The following is a 7151-nucleotide window of genomic DNA, read 5'->3' as shown; positions in this document are numbered from 1 at the left end:
GGGCCCGGCCCTGCAGCTGATACGGGGGGCAGGGGGTCGCCTCCCTGCCAAGCCTAGGTGCTGCTGCAGGGAGAGACAGCTGGGAAGAGGCCTCTCTCCCGGCCGGAGCACCCGCCTGCACCATTGGAATTCCCCACCCAGGCCTGGGACACTCATCTCCAGCTCTAATGAGTTGGATACAGGATCAAATTGATCCTAAGTGCAGAGACTCTCTGCTGCGGGGGGGTGGGGGGAGAGGGGGACAAAATACAGGTGGATAAACTCCACTGTGCCTCAGACACAGGCCAGCGCTGCTGGAGTCAGCAGATACAGTGACGGTGATGGGGAAGGAGGGAATCCCTCCGACTCGCCCCATTGCCTTCCGGCCTCGCAGAGGCTGAAATGATCCATCTGTCCCACTCCTGCTCCCCTGTGTGGATCCTCTGATGGTTACTAAGGGTAGAGCTCAGAGTGAAGGTTTTCTCGCACTCACTGCATTCTTGGGCTCTCTCTCCTGTGTGGATTCTCTGATGTTTTAAAAGGCCTGAGTGGTTAGTGAAATGTTTTCCACACTCAGTGCATGTGTCTTTTCTCTCTCCTGTGGGTATTCTCGCCTGGGCTGTGGTTTCCAGGAGGTCCTGGTGAGTTCCCTGACAATTAATGGAGTTACCCACTTTCTCCGCTGGCTGGTTTCTCTGCTCCCTCTCTGGCCTGTGCTGACTCCCACAGGCTTTGCCCTGCACACGATGCCGGGACACATTCCCTCTGGAGCCGTGCGATAATCCCCCAGGTGGTGCCACTTGCTCAGAATCTTCCTGCTGAGGATTCTGCTTCTTCTCCTCACTCACCATCCCAGCACCTGCTGGGACAGAGAGAGAAACCTCAGAGACAGGGATGGAAAGGGGAAAACAACCAAAATTAGAGCTGGAGAGACAGAGAAGAAACCTAGTAGCCGGATTCTCCACAACTCTTCCCCACAGGGGAGAGAGGAGGGGAACAATTCTGCCTCCACATCCCCTCAGGGAGGGAGCGCTGCCAGGTGTCAGTCAGGATGCGCAGGAAGCCATGAGCGACAGCTGCCCTGAGGATACACGGCCTCCTGGGGATACTCCTGAACCCCGAGAGCTCACAAGGCTTTTAGGGACTCCCAGCTGTTTCCTTCGGGCACTGAGAGCTTTGAGTTGGTTTAATGATCCCTCACCTGCGCAGGCACCTCTGGGGATCTCTCCTTCCTCACAGCCCTGGAGATCCGGGACCCACGGCTCCTCCCCTCGTTCCAGCTGGGAGTTCACATCAGGTTTGGAAACTGGACACCCTGCTCAGGAGAAAGAAAACAAGGGAGATCAGGGAATTTATGGGATGTTTCTATTACTTTAACCCCAGCCCATTTTACAGCAGGGAAAGGCTGGGGGCAGCTCCCCAGGTGCAGGAGACTCTGCGTATGAGGGATTTAACTCTCCCCATCTCTGCTGGGAACACACACAGCCAGACACTGCTCAGCAAAGGGGCTCCTAAAACACAGAGACAGGAACTCCACGTTCCAGGAAGTTAAGGCCCCAGCCAGAGGGGAAGTTACCCTGGACCTGCTTCTTCATCCCAGAGAGAAAGCCCGAGAGAATGGGGGAGTTGTAGGAGAGTTGGGACCGTTGAGCACGGGCTGGTGGGATTCAGCGCAGTGAGGAATAGGAGGGACAGGGGGTGTCACCGAATGTCGTATCTCAGGATGTGTCTACACTTGAGACCCCATGACTGGAGTGCTGTAGTGGGTCAGTGTAGATACTCAGCAATGGGAAGGTTCTGCTGTCGGGGTAGGTCATCCACCTCCCCCAGAGGCAATAGCTAGTCCACAGAAGCATCATTTTCTAAATTCCACAGGTGCATTCAGATGGCCTTGAAATGTGCTGGTTTCTATGGTCATTCATGGACGGGTTACTGGTCCCAGTATGGGGTGACTGGTTAAAGATGTTCCTGAGATTCAGCCCCACCACCCTAGGCAGCTTTTGACAAAATCATCTTGGTCTTGAAATGTTTTTTGCACACAGCTGGGGCTGAAACTGGTTCTAATTGTCCCTGGACTGATCACAGTCACTTGGCGTTGATCTGTTAATACAGGACACCCCGTCTTCTGCAGGAAACCAGCTCTGAAAGCCAATAGCTGCGGAATCTGGAATCTCAGAGCAGCACAAGCCAAACTGAGCAGTCGCTGACCTGGAAATGCCCACGTGCTGCCAGACTACGTCCCTAGGAAGTGCGCGAGGGTTGCCAGCAATCTGCTGGCCCAGGGAAAGGTTTGCTCAAGGGGATGGGCTGCGGGCACTGAACCTGAATGACACCCATGAACTGAAGCCTGAGCCCGAGCTCCGAGAGCTTTCACACCATGTGTGTGGTGCATTTTTCTTGCATTCGGCAGAAGTTCCTCTTGGAAGCTTTGCCCTTTTATACCCAAATGTTTGTGTGAAGATTAATAGTTTCAAGTTCTCTGAACTAAAAAACCCACTTTCTTGCCCAGTCTGCACTTAAACTTTTTGCAAGCCTAGCTCTGTGTGATGGGGGTGTGAAAAATCACAGCGCTGACCAACACAGCTATGCTGGGAAAAGCTCTAGGGTAGACATACAGCTATGAAGAACCACTGAGAAGAACATGCCACCGTTTGTGTTGTGTTCCACGGATCGGAATACCAGCATTTCCCTGCATGTGTGTCAGCTGTGGATGACTGGGAGCAGCTTGGCAGAGATGTGACTGTGATATGAAGAGAGCTGCATGTAAAACTTGGGGGCCTAGTCTGCCTCATGCCCGTGCTAAGGGCTGGAGGCTGGGTCCGTGAAGGTGCACAGGGGTGAGGTCTTGTCACCGAGATTGTCAGCATCCTGGTGACATATGTGCTAGTGATCCTCAGGGCTCAGTGAGAGCTAAGCGAAGTCTGTGACTCAGGAGGAAACCTCGGGGCGAGGGGAAAGGGGTGATCTCACTTTGCAGGTCCGAGCTGGTTTGTGTGGAGTGGGATCAGTGTGTGAGTGCCGGCCAAGGGTCAGAAGTTTCTGTTTGTCACATTGGACCTAAATCCAAGTTTTGCCCTAGCAAAGAGAAGATGTCAGACTTCGTGCTGTGCTGCCCCTGTGCGCTGTTCCCAGAGCGTCCTGTAGCAGGGGAGGGCAGAGCGCTAGGGTGTGTGTCACTGGCTTGTTGGGGTGTTGCTGAAACACGGTAGAGTAGAGGTTGCTTTGTGAAGATGCCATAAGCCTTAACTCTGCATTTCCCCTCCTAAGAACGGAGGGGACAGGAACCCTTACCCAGCGAGGTCACGTTCTCATAGTTCTGCTGCATGACGTCTGTGTAGAGGGCTCTCTGAGCGGGGTTCAGCAGAGCCCCCTGCCCCACGGTGAAATACACAGCCACCTCCTGGAAGCTCACCGGCCCCTGAAACAACAGGTGCCCCCCACTCAGTGCCTGCTGCCCCAGCCACAACTCCACTATTCATGGGGGAAAGGAGCCAATCAAATGGAAGCTCTGAGGGGCTCGCAGTCAGAGACCAACCCCCAAACCACTCATAAGAACGGCCAGCCTGAGTCAGACCAAAGGTCCATCTAGCCCAGTATCCTGTCTGCCGACAGTGGCCAGTGCCAGACGCCTCAGAGGGAATGAACAGAACAGGGAATCATCAAGTGATTCACCTGTCGCCTATTCCCAGTTTCTAGCAAACAGAGACCAGGGACACCGTCCCTGCCCATCCCGGCTAATAGCCATCGATGGACCTGCCCTCCATGAATCTATCTGGTACCAGAGCATCCAGGAAACACTCAGGTGAGGGGACGAAGAGAGAGCCCCTGGTCTCTCCCAGCAGATCCATCACACACCTACTAGCCAGGGGCTGATACAGGAGATGGAGCCCTGGCAGGGTCCAGGGACAATTCCCTGGTAGATACCAACACCCTCCTCATTGCGAGGAGCTGGATATGAAGGGAAGGGCAAGGCCCCTACGCTGCCCCTTTCATATTTCACAGCTGCCGTTGGTCAGTCGGGTCAGGCTCCAGCACTGGGAGCCTGGTCAGTGTTTCCTAACCTCACCTAGGTGGGTTGTTTCCTCTCCCACAAATTAGGGCATTTCCCCTCCGAACCGCATGGCTCTGATCCTAGAATCCAGGGCACTTATTAAACAAGTCCCAGCAGGTTTGCCACCCCCTGGCCTCCTCCCTTTCTCCACCCTGGGAATTTCCTGCCCCGCTCCCACCTCCAAACCAGACCCAAACCTTCTCACCCCCTGTGTATTGCTGCCCCCTCCCTCCTGCAACAACCCACCAGCCACCCCCCAAGAACCCCTACCTGAACTGGCTCCACTGCAGCCATTTCTCTGCCCTGTGCCAAGGGCTGGAGCGAAGCGTGGACGTCGTTCTGCAGTCCGGCAGGGTGAGAGGGGCAGTTGTGGAGGTGGGAGAACAGGCTTTAGGTACGTTCCCATCACGATTCCCCAGGTTCTTTCCCTGCAGACAGACCCCGAGATTCTGCCACGCTGGGCGACACGTGACAAGGAGAGAAAAGGGACGAACTGGAGGGAATTTCTACATACAGGGAAAGTGTGGGCGGGGGATGAAGCTTCCCTGGGCGGGGGAAGCGGGGACTAGCTCCCTGCCCCACCTCTGCAGCCCGAGACTCTGCCCACACTCCGCCCCCCGCTCGCCCCCTCCTGCTGCTCCCCAGGGTCTCTCCTCCACCCCCTCCCCATAGCACAGAGGGGTGAGGGGGGAGCGGAGAGGCAGGGGGATGACTGGCAGGGAGGGGGTGGCGAGGAAGAACCTGGCAGGTGTGGGGGGGAATGAGGAGGCACGGGCGGCGAGTTGTAGGGGCTCGTGGTGCCTGGGCACCAGGAATATTCCTGGCCTGGGGCCCAGCTCCACAAATGTTCGGGGCCGGGTCTCTCCCGCGACCCTGCCTGCCACCCCCATGCGTCCCCCAGTCCCTCCTGCCACCCCCGCACCCTCCTTCTCCTCCCCCCCCACCTGCCGCCCCCGCACACTCCCCCCCGCCATGCGGCCCCCGGTCCCACCTGCCTCCCCCAGGCGATTAAAAAAGGCCCATCCCTGCGCTGCGGCCCCTGGGGGAGTGAGGGGGGCAGCAGCGTGCGGAGACCCCCTGGCCTATGCCGCCTAGGAGCCGCTGACCCAGGTAAATGCTGTATCCTCCACCCGCTCCAAGAGCCTGCACCCCACCGCCTACCCCCACATCCCTTCCCGCCCCCAAACTCCCTCCCCGCCAACCCAAACTCCCTCCCAGGGGCTGTACCCTCTCACCCCTCCTGCACCCCACCCCTGTCCCTGCCCAGAGCCTGCATCCAGCACCCACACTCCATCCCAGAGCTGGCACCCCACACCCCCATTTCCTCCCAGAGCCTGCACGCCCGCCCCCTCACCCCCTGCACCCAAACTCCCCCCCAGAGCCTGCACCCCGCACCCCTCCTGCACCCCACCACTGCCCCAGCTGAGCCTGCACCCAGCATCCCCTCCCACCCTCATTTCCTCCCAGAGCCTGCACACCCACCCCCTCACCCAAACTTCCTCCCGGAACCTGCACCCCTCACCCCTCCTGCACCCCCACCACTGCCCCAGCTGAGCCTGCACCCAGCATCCCCTCCCACCCTCATTTCCTCCCAGAGCCTGCACACCCACCCCCTCACCCAAACTTCCTCCCGGAATCTGCACCCCTCACCCCTCCTGCACCCCCACCACTGCCCCAGCTGAGCCTGCACCCAGCATCCCCTCCCACCCTCATTTCCTCCCAGAGCCTGCACACCCACCCCCTCACCCAAAATTCCTCCCAGAGCCTCTGCCCCTCCCCCATCCCGCACCCAAACTCCCTCCCGGGGCCTGCGCCCCTCCCCCATCCCACACCCAAACTCCCTCCCCCGTCCTGCACCCCCACCCCTGCCCCAGCCCAGAGCGGGGAAGGGGCAGAGCAGGGGCTGGCAGAGACACGTGTTCACGGTTCTGGTCAGTGGCTCTCAGCGTCCCTGCATCTCCCCCCAAATCTCCCGGCTGCACAGACAGTTCAACGCCCCTCCCCCCCCCCGCAACTCCGGCTCCCCCCTCCCCGACACCGCCCCACAGGGGACCCCCCCCCAGGAGCCCTTGTGCGGAGTCACTTTCCCCGGGGTTTCCTCCCGGCCCCAGGTCCGATCTCTGGGGCTGTCCGCCCCACTTCCCCCCACCGCTCCCGAGCCTGGCCCCTTCCTGTGCGTCCGGCCGGGCTGCAGCCAGCGCCTGCCCCAGGATCGCTGGGAGACGGAGCGTCCCGGGCAGATCTCCGGCTGGGAGGGAGCGGGGGAAGGGGCGTGACCCACAGCCCCCTGCCCCCCATTGCCAGCCTCTCCCTGCCCCCCCTGCCCCTCCATTGCCAGCCTCTGGATGCTACCCCCGCCGCCCATTGCCAGCCCCTCCCTGCCCCCCTTGCCAGCCTCTGGCTGCACCCCCCGCCCCCCATTGCCAGGCTCTCCCTGCATCCCCCGGCCCCTCATTGCCAGCCTCTCCCTGCCCCTCCACCCCACATTGCCACCCTCTGGCTGCACCACCCTGCCCTCTATTGCCAACCTCTCCCTGCACCCCCCGCCCCCCATTGCCACCCTCGGGCTGCACCCCCCTGCCCCCATTGCCAGCCTCTCCCTGCATCTCCCTGCCCCCCTTTGCCATCCTCTCCCTGCACCCCCTGCCCCCCATTGCCAGCCTCTCCCTGCCCCCCCGTCCCCCATTGCCAGCCTCTCCCTGCCCCCCATCCCCCATTGCCAGTCCCCCCTACCCCCTATTGCCAGCCTCTGGCTGTGAACACGCCTGGTGAGGGGCGTTTGAACCCTAACAACCGCCTGGTTCCTAATGTTCTGGGGAGCATGTGGAGCAGCATCGCCCAGACAGTTCGGGAAGCCCCTTGTGTGATGTTACATGTTCAAAACCAGGGACCCTCCATAGGCCACAGCTGTGACCCAGCTCCGCCGGGCTGTCCTCTGAGAGAGGAGCCGCTCCAGATCCGGCTGGGGTCACGGGGCACTGGGGCGACGGGACAGCCCGTGTCTCTGGGACAGGCTCGTCTGGGGCTGGCTGGACCAGGGAGGAGCAGTGCAGAGGGATTGCTGCACAAGTGAGCCTGTGGCAGGCGTGTTTGTGCCCATTGCACATCCGGCACCGACCCC

General features: G+C 60.2%; 1 long non-coding RNA gene across 1 annotated transcript; it reads right to left on the bottom strand.

The window, feature by feature from the left end:
- Positions 1–378: 378 nt before the first annotated feature.
- LOC135978474 (uncharacterized) lies at positions 379–3417 on the bottom strand. Its single transcript, XR_010595893.1, has 3 exons — positions 3271–3417; positions 1181–1294; positions 379–838 (listed from the first exon to the last, which is right to left on the bottom strand). It is a non-coding gene; the product is annotated as an uncharacterized LOC135978474 (long non-coding RNA).
- Positions 3418–7151: the final 3734 nt, after the last annotated feature.

Source organism: Chrysemys picta, unplaced genomic scaffold (genome assembly GCF_011386835.1).
Source record: "Chrysemys picta bellii isolate R12L10 unplaced genomic scaffold, ASM1138683v2 scaf276, whole genome shotgun sequence".
Lineage (NCBI taxonomy): Eukaryota > Metazoa > Chordata > Testudines > Emydidae > Chrysemys > Chrysemys picta.
This window is presented reverse-complemented; position numbering and strand designations above follow the sequence as displayed.